The sequence below is a fragment of the Perissodus microlepis genome, chromosome 10 (assembly GCF_051167445.1).
Source record: "Perissodus microlepis isolate ML-2025 ecotype Zambia chromosome 10, ASM5116744v1, whole genome shotgun sequence".
Classification (NCBI taxonomy): domain Eukaryota; kingdom Metazoa; phylum Chordata; class Actinopteri; order Cichliformes; family Cichlidae; genus Perissodus; species Perissodus microlepis.
Genome location: NC_140470.1, coordinates 12,397,204 through 12,414,534, shown reverse-complemented (window position 1 = coordinate 12,414,534; position 17,331 = coordinate 12,397,204).

Here is a 17,331-nt window from a genome sequence, read left to right as displayed (position 1 = left end):
TTTGAGATAAAAATAAATGGAAGCTTCTTCTTTAATATTATTAAGAAGACAGTAAGCACTTTTTTTGTTTGCCACAAGTTATGGAATCTACCAGGAAAATTTGTCTAAAGCACACAATAAAAAACAGGAAGAGTATAATTATTAGGAGTGTTATTATCATATTTTATTAGTATTTCTTCACAATTAAAATCATTCCAGAGGGAACAATTTAGTCCATGCACGCAAAGACTTTTATTATGAAAGAGCTGAAAGCCTGTTTGGAGACCTGATAATGGTGGGATATAATGCCAAGGCAAAACTACCACACTTGTTTATACTGCATTAAAATTTAGCCAGCGGCTCTCAGAATGAGCTCCTTATTGGAACTTAAGCTATTCAAAAATATACTGTGAGCCAGTAACAGTTTGCATTTGAGCTTCGCTGGGAAGCATTGCTCTGAATGGATTCAGTTTATTTTTATCTGATCAAGCAGTGGATGGAATCGAGTTATTTGTGTGATTAAAACTGTTGGATTTTCAATGAGCGAAAAATGTTTTGAAGCCAGTTCGAATACAACTGTGTGATAAATTATTTAACATTTCATTCGGGTTGCTCTTCAAAAGGCACACCATCAAACATATTCCATTTACTCTAATCAAGAGGCTTTTCAGGTCCCAGAATGAAGAAAGAGATTAAGTAGAACCATGTGTGTGTTTATGAGAGGGGGTATGGTAAAGCACCCCAGAGTTGGAGGCTTGTTTTAGAGTTCTGGCATTTATCCCTCACACTGTAATTTTGATTACAAAGACAAACCCAGGTAAATTAAAAATGTGGCATCAATCAAGAGTCTCTACACAACAGCGAAGGCGCAGAACATAAACTGGCTGCTTTGGCCAACTATACTGTTACTCATGACTGTTTTGGGTGGTCTGGCTGTGTTGGGTCCTTTGTTTAACTCAAGCTCAAAGCAAGCTTGACTTTGTTATAAAGTGGCCAGGAATTGTCCAGTGGGTAGCTGGCCAGATAATGACAATGACTCACGTTTTTGCAAATTCGTTCAATATGGGGCTCAGTGTACGTCAGGTAAATGTTTCATTTCCAGCAACGTGGAGAAAACCATTTCTGCTTCTCTACAGCACCCCTGTATGTTTCTAGTTGGTTCTGCCTTCTGGTTTCAATAGGGAATTCTAATCACGTTAGAAAGCCATTTTAGGGAAACAAAACGGCAACTTTCCCCTCTAATGTGACAAGTTCCTGGCAGAGACGAATAATCTGCTGAATTTGAAAACATCAAGTATGCCTTTAACCTTGGCTCGTAGGAGAATTAAAGTCTTGCCGCCTGTGGTTAGTATGCATTTGGATTTTGGCCACATCTGTCTGGCGCTGTCAGTCCCTAAAGACTGAGCTCAGTGCACATTGGTTGAGCCTCTTGAGTGGAGAAGCAAGGGCATGAAGTCATACGGTGATGCTGTAAACCTGTAAAACTGACTATTTAACGCGAGTAAGGCCACTTTAGTCCACTGGATCTTCAGTCAATTAAAATATTAGACAACAGTGTGAAAAAGCCTACGTGGCATTGTAAAAAATGAAGTTTCTAATTTCCCAAAAAGCAGTCGAGGGCTCTAATTAGAAAATCTGATTTATGAACAAGAGGAATTAGGGCCAAGAGTGCACTAATTCAGGCCTGCTGTTGGCAAACACCCTAAAATGTGCCTGGATAATGCATCGGCTCTGCTCAGGAGACACACAGTAAAGTCAAATGTAGAAAGAATAATACTCATGTAAGTGGATGCATACGCAAAGTCATGTTCTGGTTAGTGAGACCATATGCTGGAAGGGATTCATGTTTGCTTAAAACTGATACACCTCAAATATTTCATTTAGGCTAACACCAAACTACAAAAACATGAGGTTCAGGTCAAGATGGCACGCAGATGCGTGAGTCGATGTTTTATCGTCAAACATATCTTAAAGCCTGTGAATACAGAAAAAAAAGACATGAAGAAGCACAGAGAAAAAGAAAACTGGGAGACTTTCCAGAAGTTATCTTTTTCATGTCAGCATGGGGGTCACCTGGAATGCGTATCAGAAAAGCTGTGCAAATGACTCATTAATCATGGCAAAGGGAAATGTCACTGCCGGTCTATCGTTTTGCCAAGATGTGTGGCAAATTTTAATGTGTTTCTAATCGTATTCCTTCATTTCTGTCTTAAATTAGCTCCAGAAATTCAGGAAAGAATTAAAGCTTTCAAGGCCTCCTAGTGTGAGTTGAAGAAGGGGGAGTTTTGAAGGAATGAAAAGTATATTTGAAAAGATTTTCCAGCTGAAATGTGCAAAGACTTTTCAAAGAGTGCAAAGCAGGTCCTGAGTTTGATGAATTATTCTCAGGTGCACCTTTTTTCATGCCTCAGTCTGTGCTTCTGCTTCAGATATAACGACCAGCCACACATCATCATCCTGCAGCTGTGAAACTCAGAGATCGACATGAGCAATGACGGAGATTATCATAATGAATGTCTTCTTTTCTTTCTAAGAATCCCCCTGAACTCATGAAGACCAGCAACTGCGCCGTTACTAGGTGCCAGAATGCTCAGAGGCAGGTTGAAAATGACCTGTAAATGTTCATTTCCAGTGGGACCGAGAGTAAATTAGGAGAAATTAAGACAATTATTTTCAGTGCCTGTAGGATACTTTTGAAGAAAATGGGGTTTTCCAGGGTCAGCAAAATGCAAATTCGTATAAGCTATTTGCCCGTGAATGAAAGTTTTTCAACATACAACTTAGGAAAGCCTTGTAATATGACTTAAAAATAGCATAACAGTGCCAATTATCCCGGAGAAACACCGAGTAATGTGGTCAAGTGCCAAAATTATGTGGGTTGCTGATCTTTTCTTTTTGAAATGGATAGGTTTGAACCAATCATTTTTATATAAACATTTCTACCATGATGCTAGATCGTGAAAGGCTTTACTTTGGGACGGGACTCTTCATCTAGTCATCTACTCAAACTTGAAATGATTTTAGATTTTGCATTGCTGTTTGATCTTGCATTTGTATTTTTCAGAAAGTTCCATGTATTTCTCCCCAAGTATTTACATACCCTTATATACTTAGTTTGTATTTTGTCTCGTCTCCCCCACGCTCTCGTGCTTTCCTCTTTCCCTTCCCACCCGAGCAGATGGCTGCCCCTCCCTGGGCCTGGTTCTGCTGGAGATTTCTTCCTATAAATTTTGATTAAGGGACTTTTTCCTCTCCGTGGGCTTGCTCATATGGGGCCGATTGACTGTTGGGGTTTTCTCCTGAATCCTTAAGGGTCTTTAACTTACAGCAAAGTGCATTGATATGGCTGCTGTTGTGATTTTGAGCTATATAAATAAAACTGAATTGAATTCATTTGAAAATGTGCTCTGACTAAGTCCCTGTTGTCACATTTGCTGGCACTGGACTCTGAACTGTGCAATCAAACAAGTGGGTTTATTTATAACGGCCACTATGTACAGTCCAAATCCAGATTCCACACCATCCACTCCAACAATGTGCTCACTTTCACTCATGCTCAACTGGGAAGGGTCCAGGGAAGACAGGTCCGGGTCCAGGAAGGTCTGTACAAGGGAGATGGAGAAAGACGTCAGAGAAACACTCAGGAACACAGGGAGCGCAACAAGAGACTAAGCCGGGCTACACTATCCCTAGTGAGTACAACGCTCCAGCGAGGAACACCACTCCAACCAGGCCTTAAGTATGGTTGGTGTTATTCAGCCGTGATGAGGCACATGTGCGTGTGCGTGAAGATCAGTTGACCACTGGAAGGCAGGCACCGCACCCCAGGACAGCCACTTGTGGATCATGAAACCTGTGGTATGTATTGCACACTAATGCATACTTGGCAAATATGTCTTTTCAGTACACACTGCTGAAAACTTCGTGTGTCTGGTTTATGTGTCGTTTTGGAAATGACAAAAAGACAAAAGCACAGGTTGACTGAACACACAACGCTCAATAGGAAAGAGATGACTTACACATCAGTCACTTGTAAATGAGTACAAAAACTGTAGATTATAAGATAATTGTTCAATTTCATGTGAATCCTGAAATTCTGAGGGAATCTGACAATTTGTGTCTTGGCAGATCACAACCAACTTTGCACTTATTTCCTTGAGATGTTGTTCTGATGTTCTGTTCAAATACTGATTAAGAAATTTCTTGGCAAGGAGAAAACAGACAGTTCCTTCCTTTGGAGATCGATGGACTCTGTGGTCTCTTTTAAAAGCCAGTTAAAACATATCTTTTTAAAGATATGTCATGTCTTTGGCACCTCTGTAGCCAAAAAGCTTTGGAGTTTAGACAAGAGACTGCTGATGAAAAAAGTAGGTGGACTTATGCAATAGATATAGATGTAGGATTGGTGTTACTGTGACATATCACAGCTTGATGCACTTCCATCTACAATAGGGGTCTCAAACTCGTGGCCCGGGGGCCACTTGCAGCCCAGGTCACCCCTACTTGTAGCCCGTATATTGACATGAATGGCAATTTGGCCCTTGAAGCTATTTCTTGTTAGGGAGGATGTAACGATGGTCACATGTTGATAATGTTTCTATTATTTTGTTATTTTCTGGCCAAATGATCACAGACTGTTCGTTTGTCAGTCACAACCACATTGATTACACCATGCTGAATGATGCCAACTGAACATGGGCCCAAATATTATATTGCACTTTATGAACCTATTGATCAAAGAGGGAATAATCGCTGGAGCACAGAAGAATCCGATTGCATTCCTCGTGCTTTACATCTGTTGCGTGCTCAGAATTATAATTGAGAAACCTGAAGTGATTTTGTGGTTTTGGAAATAACAGTGAATCTTTAAGCTGATGTATGTTGCTCTGATTATTAGTACAGTATATAACAGGGTTGTTTTTTTGGTGAATGTTGTTTTATGGGGTCTTACGTTTTGAAGCAAGAAATTCCTATAAACTAGACAAAGTATGATATAGAAGTTTGAACCATTGCAGCAGGAGAGATTTGGTTTATTCACACTGATCACAGACATGGAAAACAATACAGAATAATGCAAGCAAACAGAACTCAGCAGCCTAACTGCTAACGTTGATGCCATATATTGAACACAATGAAGCCAAGTGTCAGTTGGCAGGGCTGAGGTTGTGAGTCAGAGCTCCCTGGACCTCAGGGGGACCATCCAGAGGCTAAAGAGATGCAATTCATTTGTTATAAAGTCTTCAGAGGTCTTCTGGCATTATGGGTCTCCTAATGGCAGCCTTTCCTTTGAGGCTCTCGTCTGCTTTCTGTTACTAAACAAGGACCAGCTTGCACAGAGTCATGAACTGCATGTAAGGCAAGCAGCAGCTTTGTGCAAAAAGATGGCACTCATTAAATCAGCTATGGTAATGGCTGTGTGAGGCTGTACAGGCTAGTTACAATCAGTGGTTTCCAAATTTTTTTGTGCCCATTTCAAGGCACACCTCCATTTATATCTACATAAGATAGCCTCAGTTTCATCTGACCGGAGTTTTGAACGCTGGACCTACTGTGATACCTGCAAATGCATCTCTACTTCAGCAGCATAGAACGTCTCAACATCACTTTATGGAGTGATGGAAAAATGCCAAGTTTTCCTTAGACAATAATTTGCTTTCTGAGGGGTTTGCAGTATTAGCATTAGCCATAATATATTAAACGTTTTGGCTGCAGGCTGTTGACTTAAAATAGGGAGCATTTGTGACAGCAGCTTTTCTCTTTTCTATATATAGTGGATTGTCCGCACTGGTGGCCAACTGTCTTGCTCCACCACAATAAACACATTGGTTTACCCTTGTTAACCTCCTCACTGTCAGTTAGGGTCTCTCTTAAGGTCCTTTATACAGAAACATTTTAACAGATTCTTTTAGGGGAAGCGAGTGCAAACTACTGATAAAGAAATCATTAAAAAGGTTTTTGTTCATAAGTCACTGCACCTTGTGGAAACCACTGGGCATAGCACACGCCAACATGCTGATAATGATAGTGCTACAGGTTTAATAACTGACTCCAGGCACTTAAGCTTAGCATTTTTGCATTGCTGGTCAGTTAACAATGTCAACAAGCATAGATAACAGCACAGAGACTTCCAGTGTTGACAATGTTTGCGCCAAATTACGGGCAGAAATTCTGAACCTATTTAGTAGAGATTGAATACAGAGTTCAGGAACTGCTCGTCCCATAAATATTATATTTTTCTTTCAGCTAGAAAATAGTAACTCTAACAGATCCAAAGACGTTCGTCTTAGTTTACACAGTGGTTTTGTGTGACCTTATTTTCTGTCTCCCTGGGGCTCCATAGCGAGATCTTGACTGACGAATAATTTTTTCATGTTTGCCGGAAACTAAATCCCCCTGCTGACACAAATCATCTTTGGTGACTCAGCTGGGAAAGAACTAGTCTTTAAACATTTGTTTAAAAAAAAAAAAAAATGCTGAACTGGTGAAATCAAAAAGTCAGTATTTGGGGCAAGGGGTATGTACTTTTCCATTTAGCCAGTACTAATTTATGACTATGATTTGAGGATCCCGACATTACTAAAATCTGCCTGACCGAGAAAAGCCCTTTTGTGATTCCTGCTCAGAAAGGTGAGGGTAGCTTGGTTTAGAAATTGTTTTGGTGGTTGAAAGTTACGCTTAAATAACTTCTGATTTGATTCAAGAGTGCCAGCCAGCTGTCATTTCCTAATATTTCCATCTCTTTAAGTTAATTAGATTAATGTTTCATGTATTTTATTAATAAAACACAGTAAAGAAATTATTACAGTGCACTTAAACTGCATTCCTCAGACTATACGGTTTGCTCACTACTGATGCAGATGACACAGAGCAGAGCTCAGCTGTGTCTATTTTGGGTGGATACCGATAAAGATAAAGCTCTATGAGAAAGTGCAAAGACTATTGCACTGACAGTATTTTTTTAACCTCAATCCCAAAGCCAATTTTAAGGCAGTGTAGCCAAGCTATTACTGTTGGACATAAATATCAAACATATGCTCTGTTTAGTGTCGAGAAATCTCCTGACCCGTGCGTGTCTTAATGCGAGTCTTGCCTAAAGTAGAGGAGTAACAACATGGTTCAAAACTTGCCTTGTTTAATCTTACGAGTCAGAAAGATTTATGTTAATTATTGTGTGTCATTCCAATCGACAATTGAAAACATCACAGACAGATCTTTTCAGTCTTCTAATCTTATCTAAATTGCAAGTAATAAAACCTCTATTACCCCTGGATAATTAAATTTAAAGTCAAATGATGCATCTAAACATGAAATATAAATTAAGGTTTGATATTTATTACTAAAGCAATATTGTATGTGAGTGTTGGTGGGAACTTTTCAGCCACATGAAAAAATATTTAGGCTATATTGTGGTTTGGAGCTTTGCCCTGGTTGGCAAGTGTCCCATTTCTCGCTGATAAATGTCCCTGGAGAGGTAGGTGGTCCAGTGGTTGGAAAACCCACAACTTTAGCCAGAGTTCCTTCAACCCATGACGCGTTTTTTAAAAAAAATAAATTATGATTGATGTGCTTTAGCTGGGAACCTGGGAATAGTCCCTGGAGTCAAGGTCATGACTTGGTGCACTGGGAAACAGTTTTGGGAAATGAATTTACGTGAAGACTTTGAATTCCAATAAACAGCATTCCAGCTACATGGTGTGGCTTGCCACAAAGACCAGCAGGCTCACCAGTAAGTGAACAAAAGTTTAAAGACTCTATCAAAAAGAGAGTTTCTAAACCTTAAACTTTTAAACAACCTTCAAAATTGGGAATTGTGTTTACAGTCGTGGAAATTTTACCTCAAAAACACATTTTTTTCTAAAGAATTTCATTTCACTCATTTATTATAAAGCACTTTTTGGCTGACCGATTTTATAGCCAGTTGCCTTTCCAAAGAAATCACCTCCTGTCAGCATGATTTCTGTTTAGAATTTATTCATCACAGACAGGATTTGCTGCCAATGACAACAATGAGTTTTGTTTCCTTTCGAAACAACCCAGCCTCCTCATTGTGGAGACGACACATCTGTTTTAAAAGAATTTGAAAACGTCTAGGGGTGGGTGAACAGTTCACATTCAACCCTGATACCACAAAAAAGATCGAAAGCTGGAATTCACAGAATTATAACTTTTTAATTTATGTTATTATGTCAGTGCACATTAGTCATTTATTTGTTTCATGCAGCTTGCTGGGCTTTGATTTGTTTTAATTGCACGTGTTCTATTTGAGAGAGGTTGTGGCTTGAAAATATTGTTTAACTTTATGAGCTATGGGAGTTTTTCCATAGTACAATTATGGTTTTATTGACATGAGAGAACAAAATATAACCATTCAATAATATTTTGATGTTAAAGACATTATGTACAGAAACAAAGCGCGAGAAAGGACTATATAGTATATACTAGGTGAAGACAGTTAGCAAGACAAGAAGTAAAAACCGAAACAAAACACATTAGAAAAACCAACAGTCGATGTAACACTACTTTCAGCTGCTCCTTTACTCACAAGGGGCCACTAAAGCAGGTACATAATATTGCTGAAGGTTTTACTCACCCATCCAAATCACTGAATTCATCAGTTCCAATAAATTCTATGACCACAAGTGTATAAAACCAAGCACCTAGGCATGGCGACTGCTTTAACTAGCTATTGTGTAGGAATGGGTCGCTCTCAGGAGCTCAGTGAAGTCCAGTGCGGGACCGTGATAGGATGCCACCTATACCACCGTGATGGGATGCTTCTTCGTGATCCAGCATGACCTCATACCAGTGCACAAGGTCCATAAAGATATGGATGAATGAGTTTGGTGTGGAAGAACTTGACTGGCCTGCACAGAGTCCTGACCTCAGCCCGACAGAAGATCTTTGGGAGGAATTAGAGTGGAGACTGCGAGTGAGGCCTTCTCGTCCAACATCAGTGTATGACCTCAGAAATGTACTTATGGAAGAATGGTCAAACATTCCCATAAACCCACTCCTAAACATTGGAAAGAAGAATTAAAGCTATTATAGCTGAAAAGGGTGAGCCGAGATCGTGTTAAACCCCATGGATTAAGAATGCAATGTCGCTCAAGTTCATGTGCGTGTGAAGGCAGACGAGCGAATATTTTTGGCAATATCGTGTAGCTCTGCATGTTTGATTTGGCTGACTTTTTTACACAGGATGTTCTTCCTGACACAACCCTAAAGGGATTTGTGTTTCCGCTTGTTCTAAAACCCAGGGCTTTTCACCTGTTAGGCAAATATGTAAATCACCACACTACTGAAAGCCAAATATTAGGAAAACAGGAAATAACCAACAACAAATACTAAACAGAGACATTAAACTAATAACAGAAAGAGGGGGAATGGACACTAACAGATGATATAGACTGGGACATACTGGAAAGAATAATATAACAACAGAACTCATGACAAAGAGGTAAAAACGAGAAACCAGAACGGAAAGATATCTGAAGCTTAACATGACTGGAATAAAAACACAAAACTTAGCAACAATGAACAAAAAATCTAAATCAGGCAAAACAGTGGGACATATACTTTCTGTTGTTCAGGCTTTCTGTTGAGAATTTTAATGAATTGTTATTATGTATTTATTAGTAAATTACCTGTTTTTATCTATCTGTCTTTTTATTGTCTCTTATGGCATCTAATTTTCTTATTTACTTTACTTGTTTGTGTAATGAATACACTTTGCAAGATAATTTTAGTAACTGCTAAAATTTTGTTGCATCTGCCTGAAAAAGCTTGAATAGACGTGTTTATTGAGCCTGGAAAAAAATTATGATTTTTTTTAATGTAATACTGATTTTGTCAATTTTCCTAAATCTTCCCTGTGACATATGCCCTCCAGAGGCAGAGCCAAAGGGTGGTAAACTTTACAGCTTCATATTTAGTTGCCCTTCTGGGGCGATCGTGGCTCAAGAGTTGGGAGTTCGCCTTGTAATTGGAAGGTTGCCGGTTCGAGCCCCGGCTTGGACAGTCTCGGTCCTTGGGCAAGACCCTTCACCCGTTGTTGCCTACCGGCAGCCTCGCCTCTGTCAGTGGGCCCCAGGGTGGCTGTGGCTACAATGTAGCTTGCCATCACCAGTGTGTGAATGGGTGGATGACAGTTTGTGTAAAGCGCTTTGGGGTCCTTAGGGACTAGAAAAGCGCTATACAAATACAGGCCATTTACCCGGTATCAGCAGTGGTCTTACACATGCTCATATAAGAAAATACAACGATTGTTGACTTCTTTGTTGTTGCCTGCAGTGATTTTCCACACGAGACTTTCTGTCCTACCCTAATGTAAGTAATGGTATCAGACAGGATATTAATATGAAAGCAAACTGCTGTAAAAAAAATATGTGGCTCCTCAACTGAACCCCACAGGAACATGTAACAGACAACAAAACGTTTCATTGTAGCTACCCTGTTAAACCTTTCTACACAAATACAGTGTGCTGAAAAGCCACTTCTGTCATATACCAGTGGGGAGAAAAAGGAGAACTAAGAAATGAAATGAAGCATTGTAAGGTAAGACTGAATCCGGGAGGGAGCTTTGGCTCTGTCTTTTATCAAAGCCAGGACGCCCGATTCACAATGATTAATGTCTTTTTGCTCATGAAGCCATGCAAAAATAAAACTTGGATACTATGAGTTGCTGCTCAAATGGTCAAAAAAGCTTTATGTTCTTCATTAGTTTTTATGACATTAACCGACCATTTAAAGGAAAACAAGTGTTTAATTATTTTATTAAAAGTGTAGAAGCAGATGAATACTTGCATACTGAGTAAATTACAGACGAGGGCAAACGTATCTGCAGGATATTCCTCTCCATTGTGTCCTTCACTCAACGCCACTGCAGTGCCTACACCCACAGGCTCTGTTTGGCTAGCTGCCAGAGGTGTCAGTCACAGAGACTCAAGTTCATCCAGAACGGATGTGAATGTCTTCATTACGGCTGTCACAGCAGCTCAGAGACCTTTCAGCACACAGACATTTTTGTCTTCGTGCAGGTGTGATTTTCACTCTGGTGCTGTGTGCCAGATAAGGGGATGACATCAGTGCATGAGTTCATGTCAACACAGGAAACAGCAGCGAGTCTCCATCTATAGTGACGTCTTATGACTTATTTCCTCTGATGGGATTCCCCTGAGAGCCTGATATTCTTTGATCTAAGCTCTGTTTTCTTCTTTTAACGATATATGTAGACTAGGTATATGTCAGGTTTTTAAAAGTAGAATAAATAAATACCACATATATATGTTTGAACACAAAAATTGCTACCATATTTTTTGGACCATAAGGCGCACCGGATTATAAGGCGCACTGTTGAAGAACGGGTCTGTTTTCATACATAAGGCGCACTAAGCGAAACAAAACAGTCAGATAAATCAAACTTTACTCAACTCATTCTTCTTGCTTCCTCCACTTCCGTACCATTGATTCTTTAATGTTGAATTCTCTTGCAGCTGCTCTATTGTGTTGTTGCAGTATATTAATGACCAACCTCCTATTGTGGTTAAATTATCTCAGTTCATCTACTGACTGAAGTTTGGTCCGTTTACAGCATCCTGCCATGCATTGCATTTGCCCCTAACCATCTGGAACCCTCACCTTAAATTTTATTTTGTGGAAAAAAGTTAGCGTTGATCCTCCAGCTTCACTGTGTTTGTTATGCTAACATAGCTGTGTTGCTAGCGATCACATAGCACATCATTATATACCAGCTAGCCCAACTTCAGTAACCCTACAAACGTCACTGCTGTTTAGTTTTCTGTCTTCATTTATGTTGGAAGTGATAACAGAGCTGTACGTTTTAATTTTTCAGAAATCTCTCAGTCAGAACGTGCTATATCATGTTTAGGTGGAAACTAGCGAGCTAACTTCCTGCTAACTTCTAACTTCGTTAAATTTAAGAAATTCTGTTTTCATGGATGCCTGGATGTTAAACTTAATTGTTACACCTGTTAAACAGGCAACTTAAAGATGAAAGAATTTAGACAGTTTTTACCTTTTAGAGATGCCGCAGTGATCATTTGACTTTGGGACCTGAAGAGACGGAGTTTTGGACCCAGATTACTCCCGAGTCCGCAAGGCTCCTGTAGTGTAATGCTTCAACAATCCATCAAGCGGTGCGGCTTCGTAGCTTACCGAAATCGTACTAAAACATTTTTAAAAGAGTTTTGAGTGCTGCGTACCACATAAAATCGGTTCGAGGTCAGTCAGCACAACCAGAATTCATACATAAGGCGCACCGGATTATAAGGTACGGAGCCCCGCAGGGGACATGGGAGAAAAAAAAAATTAAGACGGACTTTTGCGAGATCTCGCAAAAGTCCGTCTTAATTTTTTTTTCTCCCATGTCCCCTGCGGGGCTCCGTAATAAGGCACGCTGTTGATTTTTGAGAAAATTAAAGGATTTTAAGTGCTCCTTATAGTGTGGAAAATACGGTAATAAGTACATTTAATGTGTTCCAAATGATTACAAATATATGAAGACTTACAAAACTGTGCAAAACTATCACCCATCTCTCTCTTTATATTTTGCCTCCAATGTGCCAAACTGTCTTTTAATTTTTTTTTAAGTGGCCTTGAGCCTTCTTTTGAAACTGGCTGCTTTTCATTCTAGTCCATGTACCTGACCAATTTTAGAGGAATGTTTGCTTTTGGTTGGTTTTTAAGCCACAAACCAATGAGTCATTCAAACATATAAAAGACACCAAACTCAAGGACTGAACCAGTGTTGTGTCTACACATAACAGCCAACTTGGAATCATAATAGGATGAGATCTGACCCGCTTCAGTCATGGAGAAGAGAAGAATTTTTCTGACTAGAAATATTTTCATGCATAGATTCATTCTGGACTCTGCCTCCTATTGTAATTGAACGGAAAGAAAAAGGCTACCATGATCTCCTGACCTTAGCAGCATGGGTAGCAGTGTAACATAAACATCAGTTCCAGTGATACTGGCAAAGTCAAATTAAATATGTAACCATATGGACCTGCAAGTACAGTGGGTAACAGAGTTATGGAAGACTTTCCTTTTAATGCAACATATGGAACATATTTGTACTTTTTGCTCATGTTTTCATATTGAATAATAATTTAGAGCAGCGTACAAATTACAAAAGCAACTTTTCACCTGATTAAGTAGTTAAGAACATGGATTTACAGTAATTTGCATGAGTGTGGAGGTTGTCTGTCTCTCCGTGTTAGCCCGGCAATAGATTGGTGGCCTGTCTAAGGTGCACCCGGCCTCTTAACCCATGACTGCTGGGATATTCAGCTGAACAGCAACCATGAAATGGAAAAGAAAAAACAATTGAATGGCAGTTATACATTAATTCATTTTAGCATAAATGTAAGTTATTTTTGTGTGAAACAAATCCACACATGGTAGTGTTGAAGATGCTACATTTGTGCAAAGTGGAGTATGGTTAAGTAGAAAACCAGATACATTTTAACAGCAGGTCCTTGGATGCACATTTCGAAAAACTGTACTGACAGTTGGTTGCTTTTCTCTGTTAAATATATATTTTAGTAAATTAGTTATAAGAGGGGTAAAAGAAAAGTTTAAGCACTGAGATAAAGAAGAAAAAGGTCAATGCAGACTACTGCTGGAGTTACAGGAATTAGGAAAGAGAGTAGCAGTGGAATTTAAGAGCAACTGTGAGACAGAGATTAAGGTGTCATCAGACTTCCTGTCAAAGTTGACACAAGGATTTGGGCAAAATGAGCAGAGGAAAGCGGTTAGAGTGGTTAGAGGCTGAAAACCAGTTTCTTGTGGGTAGAAACAAAATGTTCCTGGTTGTTTTACAAAGTTCACACCACACTCAAAAAAGAAGTGGGTCAGTTGAGAAGTGACTCATAGGCTGGAGTTGCTGTATAGGACTTCAAAATGAAATATCCATTCAAGCTCTCAATAGGATAAAAAAGTGGATATTGTAACTATTTTGTTTTGGCAGTGTCTCTATGCCTACAGCATGCAGTTATATCCTAGAGGATATCCTGCTTTTGCTGTCTTCCTTTTATTCACCAGTAGCTTGAAAAGTGGCACAGACAAATGAACAAAGCATTTAGTGCTACCAGTATGTGGTGCTTGGATGTGTTTGAAATTGCTCAGTGGTTTGCTTTTATGCCATCAGTCATTTCTGGATTAGCTGATTTCAACATAACTATAATAGCTGCAGAAAAAGAAAAGATTTCAACGTCACCGCATTACTCCACAAGAGGTTTATGAAATGCAGCTGTCTTAATGACCTGTTTCCACTGATTTGATTTCTCTACTGCTGAAATGTGGGGCAGCTAATGTTGCTGTAAAAGGTTGCTTCATATTTTCAGTGAAAGTGACAGGTGTGTATCAGCCAGGGCGACATCTGTAAAACTGGCTATGATTCTCCAGAAAATGACCAGGTAGTTTTATTTTTTAAATTGTCAACATCATCAGTATTTGTGTTTTAAAATAAAATCTGTGCAATAAACAAGTAAAGTTTTGCAGTTACCTTACACTTACACACCACACACACACACACGATGATTTATTCTGGAACTTCCTAACACATCAACCATCTGGTTGACCATTTCTTAGCCAGCTGACTTCAAGCAACAGCTGGATATGAATTTCATTCAAATAGAGTAAAAATTGTAGCAGAATAGAAAAATGCTTTCTTTGATCACTTCAAGGTGGAGTTAAAATGAGCTTTTGGAATGAATATGTTTTATATTGACAGAGAAAAAAGTATGGATGACAATAGTGTAGAGTTAACAGCTTGGCTTTGTGTGCTTCTTGTGATGATGTGGTTCCACAGAGTTTAACCTTTTTATATACAGCATGTCATGGTAACTGGCTCTGTGACCCGGGGTTTTGAGTGTTGGGAATGTTTAGGAGTTTTCTAGTTTGTTATCCTTATATTTTAGTTTTATATTTTGTATTTATTGTTATTCAGGATTTTCTTTTTACGTGGTTAAGTTAGTGGTCGCCATCCTCTAGTGTCTGGTTTTCTGTGTTAGTTATTTGTCTGTGAGGTCAGTCGTGTCTCGTGTTAATTTGTCTGTTTCCCAACTCTAGTCTGGTTCCTCTGTTCTCTCTCTGTCCCTCGCTCTCTCGCCCTCCTTCTGTGTCTTCCTAGTCTTGTCTCCTCCCTCCCTTCCCTGTGTTTACTCAGTCTGAGTCTCTGTGTGTGTTTCCCATGTTTTCCTGCAGCTGGCCTCTGTCTGTTTCCTGTTTTATTCTGATAGTCATTTGTCCTGTTCAGTTTTGCTTCCCCTGTCTCGTCAGTTAGATTATGTCCAGTCTTGTTCCACGGGTGTTACCTCTTTGCACTGATACATTGTGTATATAAATAGTCTGCATTTCCCTCTGTTCCTTGTCGCAATCTCCTGCATCCTCTGCTTTTGTATTCTGTCTGCTTAGTCTATCTCGGTTTAAGTTCCTTGTGACATCATTGGTTAATGTATTCGGTAATTCAGCAATGAAGCTGCATTTAAGTTTAGTTTTGCATGTGAGTCCTGCACCTTTTGTCACAGATTAGTAGGCGCAGGACTCTGAAGTTTAGAGAGAAGGTGAGGGTTTATTTGCAATGTGACACCAAGTGAGAATATATACAAATATACAGTGGAACAGATAACACGGGGCTCCAGGGAGTAGGGCGGGGTCCGAAGGGAAGGTCCAAGACGGGGGTACACACACGCTCTTCTTCAACTTGATCCGTAACTCACTCTAAATGTCCACACCAAAAAGCCCACGCTCACTCACACACATCCACAGAAATCCAGACGGCAGGGAGTCTAGAAGGCCTGAACACAGAGAAAAAAGCAATGTCAGGAGGAAACTCTAGGAGATCAAAGGAACACTTTCATAGGCTAGGCTACACTGACGCTAGGTAGTGTGACGATCCAGCGAGGAAGCAGCCTCTCTTGCTGTCTTAAGTAGTCTGCCAGGATCAGTGTGAATGAGCCACAGGTGCGTGTTCAGGGCGGGTTCAGAGGCGGGGAATCAAGGTCCAGTTCCGCCCTGGTGGGAGAGGCTAAGACAAAAAATACACACACCACGACCTCTCCAGGGGTCCGTTCTTCGTACCTCGCTTACTACAGCCAAGATCAAATGACACATCCAAGATCAAATCATCGCGCCAACTTTGAGCTCGCTATTCCGGTTCTCCGAACACACCTGTTGTTGACGATTAGTACAGCTGGATGAAGTAATGTGAGATCACTGGGTGGCTTAAAAGGGGCTACGCATCGATAGTAGAAACATTGATCGGCAACCCTTTGATTGGTCGGCGAAAATGTCGAAGGAGCGCGCTCAGTATTTTTCGGCAGCAGAGCAAGAACTCTTGATTGAGGGATTTCAGGAGTTTCAGATTTTAATTAAAACGCAAGGGAACACTGCAAAGGCTCCAAAAGCAAGGAGAGAGGGCTGGCAGAAAGTTGCTGACAAATTAAACTCGTAAGTAATTTAATAATAACAATAATAATAATGGATTGGATTTATATAGCGCTTTTCAAGGCACCCAAAGCGCTTTACAATGCCACTATTCATTCACTCTCACATTCACACACTGGTGGAGGCAAGCTACGGTTGTAGCCACAGCTGCCCTGGGGCAGACTGACAGAAGCGAGGCTGCCATATCGCGCCATCGGCCCCTCTGGCCAACACCAGTAGGCGGTAGGGTAAATTTATTATATTATATTACATTATATCCTCTTTCACATTAGAGCCACAACAGGACCCACTAGAACATGGGAACAAGTAAAAGTGAAATATAAGAATATTCTACAGAATGGTAATATTTATCACTTATATTGCTTTTAGTCTCTTGAAAAGAGACCCTGAAATAATCTGTTTGTTTGTTTATAACAGCAACCAAGAAAAGGGCAGAGCAAAAAAAAAGACAGGTGGTGGTCCTGCACCCCCTCGTCAACAAGTTGGTTAAGTAAATAATACCCTCACGGGAAAATTGATATCTCTCTATGAGCACACTGTCGCGCTGAGCTAAAGGATCCTGTCTATCCCGCAATATACGTTGAATTCTGAAAACTCTCCTTATCAATCTTGCACCTTCCGCAATGGGTTGCTGGCGTACAAACGGACAGGACATGGCTGCGACAGACTTCCCAAATCCACCTTCGCTTTTATAGCCGTGGTCTCTCATCTTGATTACACGAAGTAATTTACTATTACTACTCTAAAATATGAATTACATCTGAAATAATCAAATACATGAAATAGAATGATTAATAGTACATTTCCCTTTTTTTAGGAAATGACCTGTATGTATCTGTATGAAATCAATAAAAGAATCAAATACTGCATTATCTTTAGTTA